Genomic DNA, 25374 nt, shown 5'->3' with positions numbered 1-25374 from the left:
TTTTTTGTAAAAAATAAAAAACTCAGCAGTGATTAAATACCACCAAAAGAAAGCTTTATTTGTGTGAAGAAAATGATAAAAAAATTAGTTTGGGTACAGTGTAGCATGACCGCACAATTGTCATTCAAAGTGTGACAGTGCTGAAAGCTGAAAAATGGCCTGGGCAGGTAAGTGCACATGTAGCATATGTGCATATGTAGCCTATGTGCCTATCATATGTAGCCTTTGCTAATCATATGTAGCCTGTGTGCCCATCATATGAAGCCTGTGTGCCCACCATATGTAGCCTGTGCGCCCATCATATGCAGCCCGTGTGCCCATCATAAGTAGTTTGTGTGCCTACCATATGTAGCCTGTGCGCCCATCATATGTAGCCTGTGCGCCTATCATATGCAGCCTGTGTGCCCATCATATGTAGCCTGTGTGCCCATCATATGTAGCCTGTGCGCCCATCATATGCAGCCCGTGTGCCCATCATAAGTAGTTTGTGTGCCTACCATATGTAGCCTGTGTGCCCATCATATGTAGCCGCTGTGCCCATCATTTTTAGCCTGTGCCCATCATATGTAACCTGTGCCCATCATATGTAGCCTGTGTGCCCATCATATGCAGCCTGTGTGCCCATCATATGTAGCCTGTGTGCCCATCATATGCAGCCTGTGTGCCTATCATATGTAGCCTGTGAGGTTCAATGTAGAAAAATGTAAAATAATGCATTTGGGTGGCAAAAATATGAATGCAATCTATACACTGGGGGGAGAACCTCTGGGGGAATCTAGGATGGAAAAGGACCTGGGGGGCCTAGTAGATGATAGGCTCAGCAATGGCATGCAATTCCAAGCTGTTGCTAACAAAGCAAACAGAATATTGGCATGCATTAAAAAGGGGATCAACTCCAGAGATAAAACGATAATTCTCCCACTCTACAAGGCTCTGGTCCAGCCGCACCTGGAGTATGCTGCCCAGTTCTGGGCACCAGTCCTCAGGAAGGATGTACTGGAAATGGAGCGAGTACAAAGAAGGGCAACAAAGCTAATAAAGGGTCTGGAGGATCTTAGTTATGAGGAAAGGTTGCGAGCACTGAACTTATTCTCTCTGGAGAAGAGACGCTTGAGAGGGGATATGATTTCAATATACAAATACCGTACTGGTGACCCCACAATAGGGATAAAACTTTTTCGCAAAAGAGAGTTTAATAAGACTCGTGGCCACTCATTAAAATTAGAAGAAAAGAGGTTTAACCTTAAACTACGTAGAGGGTTCTTTACTGTAAGAGCAGCAAGGATGTGGAATTCCCTTCCACAGGCAGTGGTCTCAGCGGGGAGCATTGATAGCTTCAAGAAACTATTAGATAAGCACCTGAATGACCGCAACATACAGGGATATATAATGTAATACTGACAGATAATCACACACATAGGTTGGACTTGATGGACTTGTGTCTTTTTTCAACCTCACCTACTATGTAACTATGTGTTCCCATCATATGCAGCCTGTGTGCCAATCATATGTAGCCTGTGTGCCGATCATATGTAGCCTATGTGCCCATCATATGTAGCCTGTGCCCATCATATGTAGCCAGTGTGCCCATCATATGCAGCCTGTGTGCCCATCATATGTAGCCTATGCACCCATAATATGTAGCCTCTGTGCCCATCATATGTAGCCTGTGCCAATCATATGTAGCATATGTGATCCATCATGTGTAGCCTGTGTGCCCATCATATGTAGCCTGTGCCCATCAGATGCAGCCTGTGTGCCCATCATATGCAGCCTGTGTGCCCATCATATGCAGCCTGTTTGCCCATCATATGTAGCCTGTGTGCCCATCATATGTAGCCTGTGCCAATCATATGTAGCCTGTGTGCCGATCATATGTAGCCTGTGTGCCCATCATATGTAGCTTATGTGCCCATCATATGTAGCCTGTGCCCATCATATGTAGCCTGTGTGAACATCATATGCAGCCTGTGTGCCCATCATATGTAGCCTATGCACCCATAATATGTAGCCTCTGTGCCCATCATATGTAGCCTGTGCCAATCATATGTAGCATGTGTGATCCATCATGAGTAGCCTGTGTGCCCATCATATGTAGCCTGTGCCCATCAGATGCAGCCTGTGTGCCCATCATATGCAGCCTGTGTGCCCATCATATGTAGTCTGTGTGCCCACCATATGTAGCCTGTGTGCCCATCATATGTAGCCGCTGTGCCCATCATATGTAGCCTGTGCCCATCATATGTAACCTGTGCCCATCATATGTAGCCTGTGTGCCCATCCTATGCAGCCTGTGTGCCCATCATATTCAGCCCGTGTGCCCATCATATGTAGCCTGTCTGCCCATCATATGCAGCCCGTGTGCCCATCGTAAGTAGTTTGTGTGCCCATCATATGTAGCCTGTGTGCCCATCATATGTAGCCACTGTGCCCATCATTTGTAGCCTGTGCCCATCATATGTAACCTGGGCCCATCATATGTAGCCTGTGTGCCCATCATATGCAGCCTGTGTGCCCATCATATGCAGCCTGTGTGCCCATCATATGTAGCCTGTGTGCCCATCATATGCAGCCTGTGTGCCCATCATATGTAGCCTGTGTGCCCATCATATGCAGCCTGTGTGCCCATCATATGTAGCCCGTGTGCCCATCATATGTAGCCTGTGCCAATCATTTGTAGCCTGTGTGATGATCATATGTAGCCTGTGTGCCGATCATATGTAGCCTATGTGCCCATGATATGTAGCCTGTGCCCATCATATGTAGCCTGTGTGCCCATCATATGTAGCCTATGCGCCCATCATATGTAGCCTGTGCCCATCATATATAGCCTGTGTGCCCATCATATGCAGCCTGTGTGCCCATCATATGTTGCCCATGCGCCCATCATATGTAGCCTCTGTGCCCATCATATGTAGCCTGTGCCAATCATATGTAGCTTGTGTGATCCATCATAAGTAGCCTGTGTGCCCATCAAACGTAGCCTGTGCCCATCATATGTAGCCTGTGTGCCCATCATATGTAGCCTCTGTGCCATCATATGTAGCCTCTGTGCCCATCATATGTAGTCTGTGTGCCCACCATATGTAGCCTGTGTGCCCATCATATGTAGCCGCTGTGCCCATCATATGTAGCCTGTGCCCATCATATGTAACCTGTGCCCATCATATGTAGCCTGTGTGCCCATCCTATGCAGCCTGTGTGCCCATCATATTCAGCCCATGTGCCCATCATATGTAGCCCGTGTGCCCATCATATGCAGCCTGTGTGCCCATCATATGTAGCCTGTGTGGCCATCAAATGTAGCCTGTACCAATCATATGCAGCCTGTGTGCCCATCATACGCAGCCTGTGTGCCCATCATATGTAGCATGTGCGCCCATCATATGCAGCCCGTGTGGCCATCATATGTAGTCTGTGTGCCTACCATATGTAGCCTGTGCCAATCATATGCAGCCTGTGTGCCCATCATACGCAGCCTGTGTGCCCATCATATGTAGCCCGTGCGTCCATCATATGCAGCCCGTGTGGCCATCATATGCAGCCTGTGCGCCCATCATATGCAGCCCGTGTGCCCATCATATGTAGTTTGTGTGCCTACTATATGTAGCCTGTGTGCCCATCATATGTAGCCGCTGTGCCCATCATTTGTAGCCTGTGCCCATCATATGTAACCTGTGCCCATCATATGTAGCCTGTGTGCCCATCATATGCAGCCTGTGTGCCCATCATATGTAGCCTGTGTGCCATCATATGCAGCCTGTGTGCCCATCATATGTAGCCTGTGTGCCCATCATATGCAGCCTGTGTGCACATCATATGTAGCCTGTGTGCCCATCATACGTAGCCTGTCTGCCCATCATATGTAGCCTGTGCCAATCATATGTAGCCTGTGTGCCAATCATATGTAGCCTGTGTGCCCATCATATGTAGCCTGTGCCCATCATATGTAGCCTGTGTGCCCATCATATGCAGCCTTTGTGCCCATCATATGTAGCCTATGCACCCATCATATGTAGCCTCTGTGCTCATCATATGTAGCCTGTGCCAATCATATGTAGCTTGTGTGATCCATCATATGTAGCCTGTGTGCCCATCATATGTAGCCTCTGTGCCCATCATATGTAGTCTGTGTGCCCATCATATGCAGTCCGTGTGCCCAACATATGTAGCCTGTGTGCCCACCATATGTAGCCTGTGTGCCCATCATATGTAGCCGCTGTGCCCATCATATGTAGCCTGTGCCCATCATATGTAGCATGTGTGCCCATCCTATGCAGCCTGTGTGCCCATCATATTCAGCCTGTGTGCTCATCATATGTAGCCCATGTGCCTATCATATGCAGCCTGTGTGCCCATCATATGTAGCCTGTGTGCCCATCATATGTAGCCTGTGCCAATCATATGCAGCCTGTGTGCCCATCATAAGCAGCCTGTGTGCCAATCATATGTAGCCTGTGCGCCCATCATATGTAGCCTGTGCGCCCATCATATGCAGCCCGTGTGGCCATCATATGTAGTCTGTGTGCCTACCATATGTAGCCTGTGCCAATCATATGCAGCCTGTGTGCCCATCATACGCAGCCTGTGTGCCCATCATATGTAGCCTGTGCGCCCATCATATGCAGCCCGTGTGGCCATCATACGCAGCCTGTGTGCCCATCATATGTAGCCTGTGCCAATCATATGTAGCATATGTGATTTATCATGTGTAGCCTGTGTGCCCATCATATGTAGCCTGTGCCCATCAGATGCAGCCTGTGTGCCCATCATATGCAGCCTGTGTGCCCATCATATGCAGCCTGTTTGCCCATCATATGTAGCCTGTGTGCCCATCATATGTAGCCTGTGCCAATCATATGTAGCCTGTGTGCCGATCATAAGTAGCCTGTGTGCCCATCATATGTAGCTTATGTGCCCATCATATGTAGCCTGTACCCATCATATGTAGCCTGTGTGCCCATCATATGCAGCCTGTGTGCCCATCATATGTAGCCTGTGCCAATCATATGTAGCATGTGTGATCCATCATGAGTAGCCTGTGTGCCCATCATATGTAGCCTGTGCCCATCAGATGCAGCCTGTGTGCCCATCATATGCAGCCTGTGTGCCCATCATATGTAGTCTGTGTGCCCACCATATGTAGCCTGTGTGCCCATCATATGTAGCCGCTGTGCCCATCATATGTAGCCTGTGCCCATCATATGTAACCTGTGCCCATCATATGTAGCCTGTGTGCCCATCCTATGCAGCCTGTGTGCCCATCATATTCAGCCCGTGTGCCCATCATATGTAGCCTGTGTGCCCATCATATGCAGCCCGTGTGCCCATCGTAAGTAGTTTGTGTGCCCATCATATGTAGCCTGTGTGCCCATCATATGTAGCCACTGTGCCCATCATTTGTAGCCTGTGCCCATCATATGTAACCTGGGCCCATCATATGTAGCCTGTGTGCCCATCATATGCAGCCTGTGTGCCCATCATATGTAGCCTGTGTGCCCATCATATGCAGCCTGTGTGCCCATCATATGCAGCCTGTGTGCCCATCATAGGTAGCCCGTGTGCCCATCATATGTAGCCTGTGCCAATCATTTGTAGCCTGTGTGATGATCATATGTAGCCTGTGTGCCGATCATATGTAGCCTATGTGCCCATCATATGTAGCCTGTGTCCATCATATGTAGCCTGTGTGCCCATCATATGTAGCCTATGCACCCATCATATCTAGCCTGTGCCCATCATATATAGCCTATGCACCCATCATATCTAGCGTGTGCCCATCATATGCAGCCTGTGTGCCCATCATATGTTGCCCATGCGCCCATCATATGTAGCCTCTGTGACCATCATATGTAGCCTGTGCCAATCATATGTAGCTTCAGCTTGTGTGATCCATCACAAGTAGCCTGTGTGCCCATCATACGTAGCCTGTGCCCATCATATGTAGCCTGTGTGCCCATCATATGTAGCCTCTGTGCCATCATATGTAGCCTCTGTGCCCATCATATGTAGTCTGTGTGCCCACCATATGTAGCCTGTGTGCCCATCATATGTAGCCGCTGTGCCCATCATATGTAGCCTGTGCCCATCATATGTAACCTGTGCCCATCATATGTAGCCTGTGTGCCCATCCTATGCAGCCTGTGTGCCCATCGTATTCAGCCCATGTGCCCATCATATGTAGCCCGTGTGCCCATCATATGCAGCCTGTGTGCCCATCATATGTAGCCTGTGTGCCCATCAAATGTAGCCTGTGCCAATCATATGCAGCCTGTGTGCCCATCATACGCAGCCTGTGTGCCCATCATATGTACCATGTGCGCCCATCATATGCAGCCCGTGTGGCCATCATATGTAGTCTGTGTGCCTACCATATGTAGCCTGTGCCAATCATATGCAGCCTGTGTGCCCATCATACGCAGCCTGTGTGCCCATCATATGTAGCCCGTGCGCCCATCATATGCAGCCCGTGTGGCCATCATATGTAGCCTGTGCGCCCATCATATGCAGCCCATGTGCCCATCATATGTAGTTTGTGTGCCTACTATATGTAGCCTGTGTGCCCATCATATGTAGCCGCTGTGCCCATCATTTGTAGCCTGTGCCCATCATATGTAACCTGTGCCCATCATATGTAGCCTGTGTGCCCATCATATGCAGCCTTTGTGCCCATCATATGTAGCCTGTGTGCCATCATATGCAGCCTGTGTGCCCATCATATGTAGCCTGTGTGCCCATCATATGCAGCCTGTGTGCACATCATATGTAGCCTGTGTGCCCATCATACGTAGCCTGTCTGCCCATCATATGTAGCCTGTGCCAATCATATGTAGCCTATGTGCCAATCATATGTAGCCTGTGTGCCCATCATATGTAGCCTATGTGCCCATCATATGTAGCCTGTGCCCATCATATGTAGCCTGTGTGCCCATCATATGCAGCCTTTGTGCCCATCATATGTAGCCTATGCACCCATCATATGTAGCCTCTGTGCCCATCATATGTAGCCTGTGCCAATCATATGTAGCTTGTGTGATCCATCATATGTAGCCTGTGTGCCCATCATATGTAGCCTCTGTGCCCATCATATGTAGTCTGTGTGCCCATCATATGCAGCCCGTGTGCCCAACATATGTAGCCTGTGTGCCCACCATATGTAGCCTGTGTGTCCATCATATGTAGCCGCTGTGCCCATCATATGTAGCCTGTGCCCATCATATGTAGCATGTGTGCCCATCCTATGCAGCCTGTGTGCCCATCATATTCAGCCTGTGTGCTTATCATATGTAGCCCATGTGCCCTTCATATGCAGCCTGTGTGCCCATCATATGTAGCCTGTGTGCCCATCATATGTAGCCTGTGCCAATCATATGCAGCCTGTGTGCCCATCATAAGCAGCCTGTGTGCCAATCATATGTAGCCTGTGCGCCCATCATATGTAGCCTGTGCGCCCATCATATGCAGCCCGTGTGGCCATCATATGTAGTCTGTGTGCCTACCATATGTAGCCTGTGCCAATCATATGCAGCCTGTGTGCCCATCATACGCAGCCTGTGTGCCCATCATATGTAGCCTGTGCGCCCATCATATGCAGCCCATGTGGCCATCATACGCAGCCTGTGTGCCCATCATATGTAGCCTGTGCACCCATCATATGCAGCCCGTGTGGCCATCATATGTAGCCTGTGTGCCCATCATATGCAGCCTGTGTGCCCATCATATGTAGTTTGTGTACCTACCATATGTAGCCTGTGTGCCCATCATATGTAGCCGCTGTGCCCATCATTTGTAGCCTGTGCCCATCATATGTAACCTGTGCCCATCATATGCAGCCTGTGTGCCCATCATATGCAGCCTGTGTGCCCATCATATGTAGCCTGTGTGCCCATCATATGCAGCCTGTGTGCCCATAATATGTAGCCTGTGTGCCCATCATATGCAGCCTGTGTGCCCATCATATGTAGCCTGTGTGCCCATCATATGTAGCCTGTGCCAATCATATGTAGCCTGTGTGCCCATCATATGTAGCCTGTGTGCCCATCATATGTAGCCTATGTGCCCATCATATGTAGCCTGTGCCCATCATATGTAGCGTGTGTGCCCATCATATGCAGCCTGTGTGCCCATCATATGTAGCCTATGCGCCCATCATATGTAGCCTCTGTGCCCATCATATGTAGCCTGTGCCAATCATATGAAGCTTGTGTGATCCATCATATGTAGCCTGTGCCCATCAGATGCAGCCTGTGTGCCGATCATATGTAGCCTGTGTGCCCATCATATGCAGCCTGTGTGCCCATCATATGTAGCCTCTGTGCCCATCATATGTAGCCTCTGTGCCCATCAGATGCAGCCTGTGTGCCCATCATACGCAGCTCGTGTGACCATCATATGTAGTCTGTGTGCCTACCATATGTAGCCTGTGTGCCCATCATATGTAGCCGCTGTGCCCATCATATGTAGCCTGTGTGCCCATCATATGTAACCTGTGCCCATCATATGTAGCCTGTGTGCCCATCATATGCAGCCTGTGTGCCCATCATATGTAGCCGCTGTGCCCATCTTATGTAGCCTGTGCCCATCATATGTAACCTGTGCACATCATATGTAGCCTGTGTGCCCACCATATGCAGCCTGTGTGCCCATCATATGTAGCCTGTGTGCCCATCATATGCAGCCTGTGTGCCTATCATATGCAGCCTGTGTGCCCATCATATGCAGCCTGTGTGCCCATCATATGTAGCCTGTGTGCCCATCATACATAGCCTGTGCGCCCATCATATGTAGCCTGGGTGCCTATCATATATAGCCTGTGTGCCCATCATATGTAGCCTGTGTGCCCATCATATGTAGCCTGTGCCAATCATATGTAGCCTGTGTGCCCATCATATGTAGCCTGTGCCCATCATATGTAGCCTGTGTGCCCATCATATGCAGCCTGTGTGTCTATCATATGTAGCCTGTGTGCCCATCATATGCAGCCTGTGTGCCTATCATATGCAGCCTGTGTGCCCATCATATGTAGCCTCTGTGCCCATCATATGTAGCCTGTGTGTGCATCATATGCAGCCCGTGTGCCCATCATATGTATTCTGTGTGCCCACCATATGTAGCCTGTGTGCACATCATATGCAGCCTGTGTGCCCATCATATGTAGCCTGTGCCCATCATATGTAACCTGTGCACATCATATGCAGCCTGTGTGCCCATCATATGTAATCTGTGTGCCCATCATATGCAGCCTGTGTGCCTATCATATGCAGCCTGTGTGCCCATCATATGCAGCCTGTGTGCCCATCATATGCAGCCTGTGTGCCCATCATATGTAGCCTGTGTGCCCATCATACATAGCCTGTGCGCCCATCATATGTAGCCTGTGCCCATCATATGTAGCCTCTGTCACCCACCCCCGCTCACCTTCTGATCGACACACACTTACCCCATCCTGGTGACGGGTGATGGCGGCAAGCTGTGGGACATGCAGCAGGTGAGGACGGTGAACTCCTGTGTCCTACATGGCTCTCTGTCCTCCTATGTAGCCTGTGTGCCCATCCTATGCAGCCTGTGTGCCCATCATATTCAGCCCGTGTGCCCATCATATGTAGCCCGTGTGCTCATCATATGCAGCCTGTGTGTCCATCATATGTAGCCTGTGTGCCCATCATATGTAGCCTGTGCCAATCATATGCAGCCTGTGTGCCTATCATACGCAGCCTGTGTGCCCATCATATGTAGCCTGTGGCCCATCATACGCAGCCTGTGTGACCATCATATGTAGTCTGTGTGCCTACCATATGTAGCCGCTGTGCCCATCATATGTAGCCTGTGTGCCCATCATATGCAGCCTGTGTGCCCATCATATGTAGCCGCTGTGCCCATCATATGTAGCCTGTGCCCATCATATGTAACCTGTGCACATCATATGTAGCCTGTGTGCCCATCATATGCAGCCTGTGTGCCCATCATATGTAGCCTGTGTGCCCATCATATGCAGCCTGTGTGCCTATCATATGCAGCCTTTGTGCCCATCATATGCAGTCTGTGTGCCCATCATATGTAGCCTGTGTGCCCATCATACATAGCCTGTGCGCCCATCATATGTAGCCTGTGTGCCTATCATATATAGCCTGTGTGCCCATCATATGTAGCCTGTGTGCCCATCATATGTAGCCTGTGCCAATCATATGTAGCCTGTGTGCCCATCATATGTAGCCTGTGTGCCCATCATATGTAGCCTGTGCCCATCATATGTAGCCTGTGTGCCCATCATATGCAGCCTGTGTGTGTATCATATGTAGCCTATGTGCCTATCATATGCAGCCTGTGTGTCTATCATATGTAGCCTGTGTGCCCATCATATGCAGCCTGTGTGCCTATCATATGCAGCCTGTGTGCCCATCATATGTAGCCTCTGTGCCCATCATATGTAGCCTGTGTGTGTATCATATGCAGCCCGTGTGCCCATCATATGTATTCTGTGTGCCCACCATATGTAGCCTGTGTGCCCATCATATGTAGCCGCTGTGCCCATCATATGTAGCCTGTGTGCCCATCATATGTAACCTGTGCACATCATATGTAGCCTGTGTGCCCATCATATGCAGCCTGTGTGCCCATCATATGTAACCTGTGTGCCCATCATATGCAGCCTGTGTGCCTATCATATGCAGCCTGTGTGCCCATCATATGCAGCCTGTGTGCCCATCATATGCCGCCTGTGTGCCCATCATATGTAGCCTGTGTGCCCATCATACATAGCCTGTGCGCCCATCATATGTAGCCTGTGCCCATCATATGTAGCCTGTGTGCCCATCATATGTAGCCTGTGCCAATCATATGCAGCCTGTGTGCCCATCATACGCAGCCTGTGTGCCCATCATATGTAGCCTGTGCGCCCATTATACGCAGCCCGTGTGACCATCATATGTAGTCTGTGTGCCTACCATATGTAGCCTGTGTGCCCATCATATGTAGCCGCTGTGCCCATCATATGTAGCCTGTGTGCCCATCATATGTAACCTGTGCCCATCATATGTAGCCTGTGTGCCCATCATATGCAGCCTGTGTGCCCATCATATGTAGACGCTGTGCCCATCATATGTAGCCTGTGCCCATCATATGTAACCTGTGCACATCATATGTAGCCTGTGTGCCCATCATATGCAGCCTGTGTGCCCATCATATGTAGCCTGTGTGCCCATCATATGCAGCCTGTGTGCCTATCATATGCAGCCTGTGTTTCCATCATATGCAGCCTGTGTGCCCATCATATGTAGCCTGTGTGCCCATCATACATAGCCTGTGCGCCCATCATATGTAGCCTGTGTGCCTATCATATATAGCCTGTGTGCCCATCATATGTAGCCTGTGTGCCCATCATATGTAGCCTGTGCCAATCATATGTAGCCTGTGTGCCCATCATATGTAGCCTGTGTGCCCATCATATGTAGCCTGTGCCCATCATATGTAGCCTGTGCCCATCATATGTAGCCTGTGTGCCCATCATATGCAGCCTGTGTGCCCATCATATGTAGCCTGTGTGCCCATCATATGTAGCCTCTGTGACCCACCCCCGCTCACCATCTGATCGACACACACTTACCGCATCCTGGTGACGGGTGATGGCGGCAAGCTGTGGGACATGCAGCAGGTGATGGCGGCGAACTCCTGTGTCCTACATGGCTCTCTGTCCTCCCAGTCTTCCGTTCTGGATGCCTGTGCCTTCAGCCAATCAGATGACGGGTATTAGATCTGCACTTCCTGTTTAGCTGAGAGGCGGTTCAGTGTTAGCAAAGCAAATATTCATTTGCTTGGCTAACCCACCTTGCTTAGCGATCGCAGTTCACCTTTTTTGAAGCCTATTAGAGCCTATGGCTCTAATCAGGTGTATCAAAAACACCCCCCCCCCCCCCGCCGCTATAATTCAGGCGCCCGGCGACTGAAAAGGGGCCGGTTGCCTTAATAGGGAGTGTCTACAGTGGCCATTGATATATTCATGCCATGCATGAATCTATCCATTATACACAGAGGGGTGGCTGGAGAGAGGTAGCGGCACCCATGCACCCTTATGGACGCACTGCCACTGCTGCTGGTGCAGCCCCACTTTTCTGTCCCTTGAGCAGGGTGTTGCCAGAAATGATCTGACATGACTAATTAAGAGGCTGAGGATTGGCTGATGGAATGTCACAAGTTTATGACCATGCCATGGTCACTTCCTAAAATGCAGTTTTATACACATTGCATACATTTTTTTTACAGAGCTGCAGATTGAAGAGGAAAGGTAGTTTTTAATAACATTAATGTGCAATATAACTATGTGTCGCAATTGTATAAGCTATATTATTTTTTTTATTTGCTGTTTTTTTCTCACGCAAGTGGAGTTACCCTTTAAGCACACTGAATAATTAATATACTTAAAGCAGTATTATACCCAAAGCCAAAAACATTATATATTGCAGTTTACCAATCATTAGATGTGGTGACTGTATTCATTTTCTTTTTTTAGGATTATTTTCCTCTGTTTTCACCTGGTAATCTGGTCAGTATCAGAATTTCTGTATTACAGTGCCCAATTCTGGATGAAGGGGCACAGGGGGCACAGCAAACAGTAGCATTGTCAGTCTGGGTGGGGGGAGAGTAGTGTTAAATGTACTAGCAGATTTATATACACTAACAACTGAAAATAGACGTAAGAAGGCCTAAAAAAAGAAAACAAATGCAGCCATCACAGTTAAGAACTGGTAAGCTACAATATAATAAGCTTTTGGGTTTAATTCTGCTTTAAGTTCAAAAATATATTACTTAAAGTGGATGTAAACCCAAATTATTTTTTTTGATGTCATAATGTAGAGTATAAGATTTCCTATCATTTGAGCCCAGTCTTGCCACAAAGAGTTAATCCATCTCTGAGCAATCCTCTTTTATTGTTCAGTGAGATAAAACTTGACAAACAGAGAAAAACTTTGTCAAATCCTCCCCCTTGCTGTGAGTGAAAGGTGATTTACATATCTTGTGCACTAGCCTAAGACATGCATTATTTTTTTAATTCCCACCCCCACTCCTTTCTTCAGCAGCTCTGCAAGGATTGGCTGTTCCACACCTCAGCATGATTTGGCATGCTGAAGTCATGTGGTTACTTTCCTGTCTTTTCACTGGATGTTAGAGATCATAGCAGAAGTTCAGTATCATATACGCTCAGGTGTGGAGCCGAGAGGGTAACATTGCTGTCATTGCTTTTAATGTGCTAAGCTCAAAGAGTTCTGATTTTGGTGTAATAATAACCCCTTCCCGCCGACCGTACGCAGATATGCGTACTCGGCTTTCTGGGGTTATACCGGGATGATGCCCGCAGCTGCAGGCATCATCCCGGTACCGTTGTTTACAGCGGGCGATCGGCTACCCATGTATAACAACCGATGCGGCTAAAAGCCGCTCGGTTGTTATACCGGAGGAGCGGGAGGGGACATCCCCCCCCTCCCGCCGCCTCCCGCCGCTGTTCCCGGGCCTCCCGTGCGATCGGGAGGCCCGGTGTCCGTTCGGCTGCCTTCTTGTTGTGAACGCGGAAGTGACGTCATGACGTCACTTCCCGTTTACTTGGCTGCCAATGGCGGCGAATTTAAAAAAGTACACAGTATTCAGAATCGCCGTTTTCAGCGATCTGAATACTTTGAAGTGTAAAGGAGGGATCGGGGGTCTTTTAGACCCCCGATCCCTCCATAAAGAGTACCTGTCACCACATATTACTGCCACAAGGGATGTTTACATTGCTTGTGACAGCAATAAAAGTTAAAAAAAAAAAAAAAAAAATTTAAACACAATTTATAAAGTACAAAAATAAATAAAATAAATTAAAAAAAAAAAATTTTTTTTAAAGTGCCCCTGTCCCCGCGAGCTCGCGCAGCGAAGAAAACGCATACGGAAGTCGCGCCCGCATATGTAAACGGTGTTCAAACCACACATGTGAGGTATTGCCGCGATCGTCAGAGTGAGAGCAATAATTCTAGCCCTAGAACTCCTCTGTAGCTCAAACCTGGTAACCGTAAAATTTTTTTAAAGCGTCGCCTATGGAAATTCAAAGGTACCGTAGTTCGTCGCCATTCCACGAGTGCGTGCAATTATAAAGGGTGACATGTTTGGTATCTATTTACTCGGCGTAACATCATCTTTCACATTATACAAAAAAATTGGGGTAACTTTACTGTTTGGATTTTTTAAAATTCATGAAAGTGTCACTTTTCCAAAAATTTGCGTTTAAAATACCGCTGCACAAATACCGTGTGATAAAAAATATTGCAACAATCGCCATTTTATTCTCTAGATTCTCTGCTAAAAAAATATATATAATGTTTGGGGGTTCTAAGTAATTTTCTAGCAAAAAAATACGGATTTTAACTTGTAAACACCAAATTTCAAAAATAGACTTAGTCATGAAAGGGATAAAATATATTTTGTATCTGTATAAGAAAAAGTGTTTCTGTATGTTAATACCATCTCACCACTGTCCCCAGCAATGTAGCCTCACCACTGTCCCCAGCAATGCAGCCTCACCACTGTCCCCAGCAATGTAGCCTCACCACTGTCCCCAGCAATGCAGTCTCACCACTGTCCCCAGCAATGTAGCCTCACCACTGTCCCCAGCAATGTAGCCTCACCACTGTCCCCAGCAATGTAGCCTCACCACTGTCCCCAGCAATGTAGCCTCACCACTGTCCCCAGCAATGCAGCCTCACCACTGTCCCCAGCAATGCAGACTCACCACTGTCCCCAGCAATGCAGCCTCACCACTGTCCCCAGCAATGTAGCCTCACCACTGTCCCCAGCAATGCAGCCTCACCACTGTCCCCAGCAATGTAGCCTCACCACTGTCCCCAGCAATGCAGTCTCACCACTGTCCCCAGCAATGTAGCCTCACCACTGTCCCCAGCAATGTAGCCTCACCACTGTCCCCAGCAATGCAGCCTCACCACTGTCCCCAGCAATGTAGCCTCACCACTGTCCCCAGCAATGCAGTCTCACCACTGTCCCCAGTAATGTAGCCTCACCACTGTCCCCAGCAATGTAGCCTCACCACTGTCCCCAGCAATGTAGCCTCACCACTGTCCCCAGCAATGTAGCCTCACCACTGTCCCCAGCAATGCAGCCTCACCACTGTCCCCAGCAATGCAGACTCACCACTGTCCCCAGCAATGCAGCCTCACCACTGTCCCCAGCAATGTAGCCTCACCACTGTCCCCAGCAATGCAGCCTCACCACTGTCCCCAGCAATGTAGCCTCACCACTGTCCCCAGCAATGCAGTCTCACCACTGTCCCCAGCAATGTAGCCTCACCACTGTCCCCAGCAATGTAGCCTCACCACTGTCCCCAGCAATGTAGCCTCACCACTGTCCCCAGCAATGTAGCCTCACCACTGTCCCCAGCAATGCAGACTCACCACTGTCCCCAGCAATGCAGCCTCACCACTGTCCCCAGCAATGTAGCCTCACCACTGTCCCCAGCAATGCAGCCTCACCACTGTCCCCAGCAATGTAGCCTCACCACTGTCCCCAGCAATGCAGACTCACCACTGTCCCCAGCAATGCAGTCTCACCACTGTCCCCAGCAATGCAGTCTCACCAAGGCCAACGGGGGTCAGTCCGCCCCAGGTGCCACACAATGGGGAGGGGGGGGTGTCAGAGAATGGAAAGTAGAAACTAGGGATAGGGCGAACTTTGGTTGTTCGGATGTTCGGCGAACAACGAACATTATGCGGTGTTCGCGGCAAATTCAAAAGCCGTGAAACACCATTAAAGTCTATGGGACACTAACATGAAAAACCAAAAGTGCTTATTTTAAAGGCTTATATGCAAGTTATTGTCATAAATGTTTTGCCTGTTCGCAAGCTCTGGTGCAAACTGAACATGGGGGGGGGGGGCGTTTGGCTCATCCCTAGTAGAAACAATAATCTGTCCCCTGCTATGGGCTCAGGGTGGCCATCTTGACAGACCTTAACCACTTCAGCCCTGGAAGAATTGGCCCCTTAATGACCAGAGCACTTTTTACAATTTGGTACTGCACTGCTTTAACTGGTAATTGTGCGGTCATGCAATGCTGTACCCAAACAAAATTTGCGTCCTTTTTTACCCATAAATAGAGCTTTCTTTTGATGGTATTTGATTGCCTCTGAGATTTTTATTTTTTGCGGTATAAACGGAAAAAGACCAAAAAAGTTGAAAAAAAAATGATATTTTCTACATTTTGTTATAAAAAAAATCCAACAAACTCAATTTTAGTCATACATTTAGGCCAAAATGTATTCAGGCACATGTCTTTGGTAAAAAAAAATTAATAAGTGTATATTTATTGGTTTGCGCAAAAGTTATAGCGTCTACAAACTAGGGTACATTTTCTGGAATTTACGCAGCTTTTAGTTTATGACTGCCTATCTCATTTCTTGAGGTGCTAAAATGGCAGGGCAGTACAACCCCCCCAATGACTCCATTTTGGAAAATAGACACCCCAAGGAAATTGCTGAGAGGCATGTTGAGCCCATTGAATAATTCATTTTTTTGTCACAAGTGATTAAAAAAATGACAAAAAATAAATAATAAATTACACAAAGTTTTCACAAAATGATATATTGCTCACACATTCCATGGTTATATGTGGAATTACACCCCAAAATACATTCTGCTGCTTCTCCTGAGTTTGGGGATACCACATGTGTGAGATTTTTTGGGAGCCTAGCCAGGTACAGGACCCCGAAATCCAAGCACCGCCTTCAGGCTTTCTAAGGGCGTAAAATGGTCATTTCATTTCCTCACTACCTACAGTATCACAGTTTCAAAGGCCATGAAATGTCAACATAGCACAACCCCCCCTCCCCCCCAAATGACCCCATTTTGGAAAGTAGACACCCCAAGCTATTTGCTAAGAGGCATGATGAGTTCATGGAATATTTTATATTTTGCCACAAGTTGCGGGAAAATGACAAACTTTATTTTTTTTTTGAACAAAGTTGTCACTAAATTATATATTGCTCAAACATGCCATGTGCATATGTGAAATTAGACCCCAAAATACATTCTGTTGCTTCTCCTGAGTATGGTAATACCACATGTGTGAGACTTTTTGGGAGCCTAGCCGTGTACAGGACCCCGAAAACTAATCACCGCCCTCAGGCTTTCTAAGGGTGTAAAATGGTCATTTCACTTCCTCACTACCTATCACAGTTTCAGAGGCCATGAAATGTCAAGATAGCAACCCCCCCCCCCCCAAATGACCCCATTTTGGAAAGAAGACACTGCAAGCTATTTGCTGAGAGGCATGTTGAGTCCATGAAATATTTTATATTTTGCCACAAGTTTCGGGAAAATTATTTTTTTTTATTTTTTATTTAACTTTTTTTTACACAAAGTTGTCACTAAATGATATATTGTTCAAACATGGCATGGTTATATGTGGAATTACTCCCAAAACTACATTCTGCTGCTTCTCCTGAGTATGGGGATACCACATGTGTGTACCGAAAACCATTTTTTATTTCACTCCTCACTGCCTGTCACAGCCTCGGAGGCCATGAAATGCCCAGATAGCACAACCCCCCCCAATTTACCCCATTTTGGAGAGTAGACACCCCAAGCTATTTGCTGAGAGGCATGTTGAGAATTTTGCAGATCTCGCTTTTTGTCACAAAGTTTTAAAAATTGAAAAAATAAAACAAAATAAAATTTTTCTTTACTTCTTTCTACTTTCTTTTCTTCATTTTCAAAAACAAATGAGAGCTGCAAAATACTCACCATGCCTCTCAGCAAATACCTTGGGGTATCTACTTTCCAAAATTAGTCCATTAGAAGGGGGGGGGGGGGGGGGGTTGTGCTATCTTGACATTTCAGGGCCTCCGTAACTGTGATAGGTAGTGAGGAGTAAAATCACAATTTTATGCCTTTAGAAAGCCTGAAGGCGGTGCTTGGTTTTTGGGGTCCTGTACGCAGCTAGGCTCCCAAAAAGTCTCACACATGTGGTATCTCCGTACTCAGAAGAAGCAGCAGAATGTATTTTGTGGTGTAATTCCACATATAACCATGCCATGTTTGAACATTATATCATTTAGTGACAACTTTGTGTAAAAAAAATGAAAAAAAAATGTAATTGTAATTTTCCTGAAACTTGTGGCAAAATATCAAATATTCCTTGGACACAACATGCCTCTCAGCAAATAGCTTGAGGTGTCTACTTTTCAAAATACGGTCATTTGGGGGGGTTTTGTGCTATCTTGACATTTCATGGTCTCCGAAACAGTGATAAATAGTGAGGAAGCGAAATTACCATTTTACACCCTTAGAAAGCCTGAAGGCGGTGATTGGTTTTCGGGGTCCTGTACCTGGCTAGGCTCCCAAAAAGTCTCACACATTTGGTATCCCCATACTCAGGAGAAGCAGCAGAATGTATTTTGGGGTGCAATTCCACATATGTCCATGGCATGTTTGAGCAATATATCATTTAGTGACAACTTTGTGCAAAAAAAAAGTTTGTCATTTTCCCGAAACTTGTGGCAAAATATAAAATATTCCATGGACTCAACATGCCTATCAGCAAATAGCTTGGGGTGTCTACTTTCCAAAATTGGGTCATGGGGGGGGGGGGGGGTTGAACTGTCCTGGCATTTTATGCACAACATTAGAAGCTTATGTCACACATCACTCACTCTTCCAACCACTTGAAGACAAAGCCCTTTCTGACACTTTTTGTTTACATGAAAAAATATATTTTTTTTTGCTAGAAAATTACATTGAACCCCCAAACATTATATATTTTTTTAAAGCAAAAGTCCTACAGATTAAAATGGTGGGTGTTGCAATTTTTTTTTACACAGTATTTGTGCACTGATTTTTCTAACGCATTTTTTTTGGAAAAAAAAACACTTTTTTTTAAATTTAAATGCACTAAAACACAATATATTTCCCAAATGTTTGATGACATAAAAAAGATGATCTTATACCGAGTACATGGATACCAAACACGTCATGCTTTAAAATTGCGACAATCTGCATACATTTTCAAAATCCTTTACAGGTTAACACTTTAGATTTGCAGAGGAGGCCTACTATTAAAATTACTGCCCTTGATCTGACGTTCGCGGTGATACCTCACATGCATGGTGCAATTGCTGTTTACATACGACACCAGACTGACGCTTGCGTTCGCCTTTGCGCGTGAGCACGGGGGGACAGGGGTGCTTTTTTTTTTCTATTTATTATTTATTTTGCTTTTTTATTTTATTTTTAAACGTTTCCTTTCATTTTTTTTTTTTTTTAATCATTTTTATTGTTATTTCAGGAAATGTAAATATCCCCTATGATAGCAATAGGTAGTGACAGGTCCTCTTTTTTGAAAAAATTGGACCCTAGATCTCTCCTCTGCCCTCAAAGCATCTGACCACACCAAGATCAGTGTGATAACATGCCTATCAGCAAATAGCTTGGGGTGTCTACTTTCCAAAAAGGGGTCATCTGGGGGGGGGGGGTTGAACTGTCCTGGCATTTTATGCACAACATTAGACGCTTATGTCACACATCACCCACTCATCCAACCACTTGAAGACAAAGCCCTTTCTGACACTTTTTGTTTACATGAAAAAATATTTTTTTTTTGCTAGAAAATTACTTTGAGCCCCCAAACATTACATATTTTTTTAAAGCAAAGGCCCTACAGATTAAAATGGTGGGTGTTGAAATTTTTTTTTAACACAGTATTTGCGCAGCGATTTTTCAAACGCATTTTTTTTGGAAAGAAAACACTTTTTTTTTAAATTTTAATGCACTAAAACACACTGTATTGCCCAAATGTTTAATGAAATAAAAAAGATGATCTTATGCCGCGTACAGGGATACCAAACACGACATGCTTAAAAATTGCAGCGACAAACTACATACATTTTTAAAAGCCTTTAAAATCCTTTACAGGTTAACACTTTAGATTTACAGAGGAGGTCTACTGCTAAAATTATTGCCCTCGATCTGACGTCCATGGTGACACCTCACATGCATGGTGCAATTACTGTTTACATACGACACCAGACCGACGCTTGCGTTCGCCTTTGCGCGTGAGCACGGGGGGACAGGGGTGCTTTTTTATTTATTTTATTATTTATTTTGCTTTTTTATTTTATTTTGAAACTGTTCCTTTCATTTTTTGTTTTTTTTTTATCATTTTTATTGTTATCTCAGGGAATGTAAATATCCCCTATGATAGGTAGTGACAGGTACTCTTTTGTGAAAAAAGTGGCGTCTGTTAGACCCTAGATCTCTCCTCTGGCCTCAAAGCATCTGACCACACCAATATCGGTGTGATAAAATGCTTTCCCAATTTCCCAATGGCGCTGTTTATATCCGGCGTAATCATGAAATGCTCGTAGCTTTCGGTTTCTTAGGCCATAGAGCTGATTGGAGCCATTCTGGTCTCCAATCAGCTCTATGGTCAGCTGGCAGAACCACCGTGTGCATTTTCGGGTTCCCCCGTTGGGACAGCAGAGCCCGAGAAAAAGGGAGGACATTCCCTCCCACTGCTTGTAAAACCAGTCTAGAGGCTAATTAGCCACTAGGATTGCTTTTAAATGAAAGCCAACCGCTGGCTGAAAAGAATAGTACCAAGATGATACCTAAACCTGCAGGCATTATTCTGGTATAACCACTCAAAGTCCAGCAACATACCAGTGTGTTGCTGGTCCTTGTTGAGCATATATTGTAATGTTCTTTTTTTCATGCAGCCTGTGGGCTGAACAAAAAAAAGAGATTGATTGGTGGGTATGCCCACCATTAGAATACCGCCCTTCATCCACCCACTTCTATGGGCATACATGCACCATTTTTTAAATTTTTTTTAACTGTGGTGGTGAAATCACCTCCTACATCGCTGGAGCCGCTTATTTACGTATCGTAAGAGCAAACGCAGTTATACTACTATACTACTAAGGGAGGTGTATGGTGCATGTGTAGGTGTTAGCGCTACTGGCACTAATCTGACGCTGCCTGGGGCGATGCAGATCCTAACTAATGCTAAAACCTAACTGATATGACCCACCGAGTGATCATTGGGTTAAACCTTTTATTAGGTAATATACGGCGGGTGCCCTGACGCTATAAAAAGATAACAAACTAACCAGCTTCACCCGTAACACTAATACGATGATCACTGGTGACAGGGCGTGAAAGGGTTAACTGGGGGGTGATCAAGGGGTTAAACCTTTATTAGGGGGGTTTAGGGGGGTCCCTAGACCTATCTGGGGCTACCACTAAGTACCCTAACACTGATTATTGTCACAAATGACACCAGTATCATGATCAAAGAAAAATATGAACACTGCACTGGGTGACACTGTGACAGGGAGTGAGGGGGTTAACTGAGGGGGGTGCAATCGGGGGGTTACAAGTGTTCCTATGTGTACTGGTGTTAGTGTAGTGTTGGTGCAACTTACTGTGAGATGTCCTCTCTCCTCTCTCTGGAACAGAAAAGAGTTCCACGAGGGGAGATGACATCACTTTGTGTTTACACTTACAGGCAGGGTAAGGATTTAATTCGCCGGAACCAATCACCAGGTCCAGGTCATTGGCCTGGGCCTGGAGACTGATCGGCTCTGAAGTGAATCCGATCGTCTCGGGCCCCCATACAGCTACAACGCTTAGCCCAGCCGAGCAAACCTGTTGCAGTATAACTGCGGCGGCTGGACCAGAACTGGTTAAAGTGTTACTAAACCCACAACAGTAAAATCAGTCTGTATATGCAGTAAAGTTAATCATCTGCAATGTGTAAAAAGGCTGTTTGATCCTGTCTTCTCTGTTCCTCCCCTTCTTTCACTGTCCCCAGTACATCTCCCGATAGAACAGAGGCTAGGGGACAAGCTGCACATGTCAGTTTGATGTGTATTACTACAGAGTTTTTTTCTTTGGAGAGTGCATGTGATCAGCACAGGGCCAATCAGCACTGCAGGCTAATAGGACAGCGAGAGCAGTATGAAAACACCTCCTACAAGCTTTAACCAGACACTGAGAGAAGTCACAAGACTGCTCTAACTGCTGATGAATAAAGGTATTTAGCAGTTTATATTTACTAAAACTATTGCATTTCCATGTTCTGTGTACTGTGGGAGACCAGATATAGTGAATGCAGGCTCCCAGGTTTAGTAAAACTTTAAATACAGTAGAAGATTCTACATCTTTGGAAGTGCTCACTGAGTGGGGGTAGGTTAGGGACAGAGCTCCACTTTATATAAAGAGAGTAAGAGCAGTGATAGGGAACAGTATCTGATGGGTAGGTTTTCCCTTACAGGGTGTCTTTTCTGCCATCTTCCTGGAACAATCTCCCACTTTTATAGTACATTTGCTGGGGATTACTGAAGGTTGAGAGCAAAGAGAGATATAGGTACTTAATTTTTACTGACTTCCCAACTGGGTGCCTTTTTACACCAACCTGGATCCTAATGCATCTCATCCATGTTAACTTCCTCAGAGGGGTGTTACACCATGCCCATGGATGAAATGCATAGTGTGTTTCGAAACAGAGCCCAATCTTGAAAGTATCCTGTGCCCCAGTCCAAAAACCAACTTCACACAAAACCAGGTGAAATCCAGCTTTTGTTATTCAGATGGGTGATCCTACAGTTTTGGGTGACCTGTCAGATATGACTGGGATATGTCAACAGTTTATTTTGTGTGTATATTTATATGCTTAATAAACTATATAAACTGTGTATATTAAGTTTGTATATCAATTGCTATCACTGCGTGAGTGTTACTGCATTTTTTGTATGGTGTTTACTCTATGGGCTGTGATTAATGATTATTTTCATAATCAATTAGTTGGCCAATTTTCATTTCGATGAATAGGATAAAAAATAGGATAGGATTAATAGGATAAAAAAAATGAATAAGATAAAAACCTCAAAAGTGTGGGGTATAATTTAGTTAATATGTAAAGTTTAAAAAAAGGCAATTTATTCTTGAATATCTGCACCTGCTGTCATTAAGCAGCATGCTTTTTGTATCACCTGTCATGATGGAGCACCATATCATACTGTATCATACCATGTCCATGCGGTGTTTTCATACAAGTGTCTCCATGTATTTTTTTCTTCAAACACCAAACAATACACTGGTGATATTGTGCTCTAATTATCCTCCAGCATCAACACAGAGAACTCACCAGAAACACATGACCACCCACTACAGGTAAGTCATTATGCACTTGTTATTACAGGGTTCTATCAGCACCATACACTTCCAGGGTAAACCACTCTGCATCTCCTTTTGTATTTCATCCACAGGAAAACTCATACCATATGGAGGAGGGGATAAAAGGAAACAATATCCTCCTCCCATTGGGCCATAAAGAGGTTCGCTAAACTAGGGGCATATTTGGACCCCATAGCTACACCACTATCCTGATGGAAAAATTGATCATTGAACCAGAAATAATTGTGCGTAGCAGCAAACGCAAGAGGTTCCATAATACAGGAAATCTGACTACTTAGAAGACCAGAGTCTTGTTCTAGATAACATTTAACAGCACCCAGACCTAGGTCATGTGGTATCACTGTATAAAGTGAGGTGACATCGGCTGCCACCAACCACATCCCTTCACAATGTTTAAATTTGGATAACAGGTTAATAACATGTCGAGTATCCTTTATATAAGAGGGCAAAATTTGCACGGCTGTAAGAAAAAGTCAATATACCTGCCCACCCGGGCAACCCAACTATCAGACGGCCTGGAGGGCAGGTAAGATTTGTATGGATTTTTGACAGAGAGTATATGATGGGAGTCCATGGCGCCTTAGGTACCAAAAAAGCCCTTTCTTTTTCGCTTAAAATGTTGTGTTCAAAACCCTTAGTGACCATCCTCTCAAGTTCTCTCTTATATTTATTATCTGGATCAGAAGGCAGGGGGGTGTATGTATCACGATCCCCTACAATTCTGTACATCTCAGTCAAATAGTCACTCTTATTTAAAATCACGATTCCTCCGCCTTTATCGAAAATTGGGAAAAAACTGCGCTATAAACCAAGTGAATGTTCAATTATTGTGAAAAGCTGCAATCCCCACAAAAAACATCAATTGTGGATAAACATAGGAAAAAATAAGGGATTGCGCTAATACCTGTGTAACATAATGTAAAATCTACAGTGAAAGGAGATTTATGTAATAATTATGAATATAAATATAACTGAAATAATGTGCAAAAACGTTTGATAGTGATCTAAAAGAGTCCCATCAGGTGACACATCAATAAGATATCATAGTGAATCCAAATCACCAGCAAAAAAACAACAAAAGTCCAAGTGATGATTGGTGTTAATCCGTGACAGCAAGGGAAGGTCCACCACCAGAAATGGAAGGGGTTGCTCCTTACCAAATGGCCATGACCCCCCACCACAGAGGATCACAGCAAGCAGAAATCTTTATAAGCCAGAAAATGGGAACTGCCAGCGGTGTCCACCAGAGGTCATCTCATCATCAGCCACAACGAACCCATGGCAAGGATACCATAAAATATAGAAGGAGCTCACATAGTGTAAAACCGATAAGATTTATTTAAATAAAATACAGAATGCACACTTACAAAGCGTGATAGATAAAACAGCCTTAAGTCCGGCTCCGTGGCCACCGGAGCTCGGACAAACCCGTCCTGCTGGAATGCGACTTGCTTGGGGGTGACGTCAGCGCGTCGTCTGGCTCCGCCCTACGCGTTTCGTGACATCATCACGTCTTCCAGGGGCACAGGCGGCGCGCTACGTCACCTCCCTTAAATAATCCCAAAGCTAAACCATGCCTCGCTGTGGATCGCTACACACTGTGGGTCACCCAAACCACCACAAACACTTCCGGCATCCGGATGCGCTTCACAGCACGAGCGATCAGCAGAGGCTGCCTATTTCTGGCAATCCATACAGACCAAAACATGTTCATAGAAATCCTATACATTTAAACAGCCTATCCAGACACAAACACTGTGCGAATGCACACCATACCTAATGCATATATAAAGCTGGACATGAAATGAGCAGAATATAATAAACTATTCTTACATATCTTAGCAATATTAAATCTCTAGTTAGTAACAAAAACTCCAAGCTAAGTGGTTTAAACTAATCAGAAATGGAAACCAGCGAAATCTATATGAAAGTAGAAAAGGACTATTAAAGAGGGAATTGGGGATATATATATCCATATTCCTCCATCCTTACATCTAGGTCTAGATTTTAGAGCCCGGAAATGCTATAATCAATAAACAATGGTCTCAAATCTGACTCTCCCACATGGGTACAACAGCGCCATCTGGTGATTGAATCCTAAAGGCCCATTGGGAGACATGCATCGTTTTAGAGAGCAATCGAATGTTG

The sequence above is a fragment of the Aquarana catesbeiana genome, linkage group LG08, assembly GCF_042186555.1.
Source record: "Aquarana catesbeiana isolate 2022-GZ linkage group LG08, ASM4218655v1, whole genome shotgun sequence".
Lineage (NCBI taxonomy): Eukaryota > Metazoa > Chordata > Amphibia > Anura > Ranidae > Aquarana > Aquarana catesbeiana.
Note: the sequence above shows the minus strand (reverse complement) of the source record.